Raw genomic sequence first — 593 nt, 5'->3', positions numbered from 1 at the left:
CTGTGATGTGGCTCATCATTGCAGTCATACTTTTTAATGCCTATGCAGATCCATGGTAATATTGTGTTCCCAGGATCTCTCACATCAGGCCAAGTCTTAGAAGGGAGATTTACCTTTCAAGGTAAATGTCTCTGAGGGTTTTATGAGACTAGGGGCAAGGTAGGGGCTTATTAAGATGGTATTAACATCATTGCCTTGGTCACAAAGGAGAATTAAAATCCAAATCCTTTCATTTCTAGACATTTTCTTTCTAGGGCATTCCCACACACCTCAGAATGCACTTTCTCACCCCTTCCTTGCCATTGTGACCCATTCTGAAGTGTTTGCACCTTCACACAGAGAAAAGGCTTACATGTATAAGAGGATACAATTCTGAACTAAGCATTTAAGCCATTAATGTGTAGGTATGTAATCACTCAGCCCTGTGGGTGATAAGATGCCATCATCAGAGCCTTTTAGAGGTCTCAGTGACTGAAAACAAAATTGGGGGATTCATACTCCATGGTACTTGGGCTTATTCCTAGCTCGTTTTTTTTGTGGTGTGTGTGTGTGTGTGTGTGTGTGTGTGTGTGTGTGTGTGTGTATGTGTATAC

This window comes from Onychomys torridus, chromosome 13 (genome assembly GCF_903995425.1).
Source record: "Onychomys torridus chromosome 13, mOncTor1.1, whole genome shotgun sequence".
Lineage (NCBI taxonomy): Eukaryota > Metazoa > Chordata > Mammalia > Rodentia > Cricetidae > Onychomys > Onychomys torridus.
Note: the sequence above shows the minus strand (reverse complement) of the source record.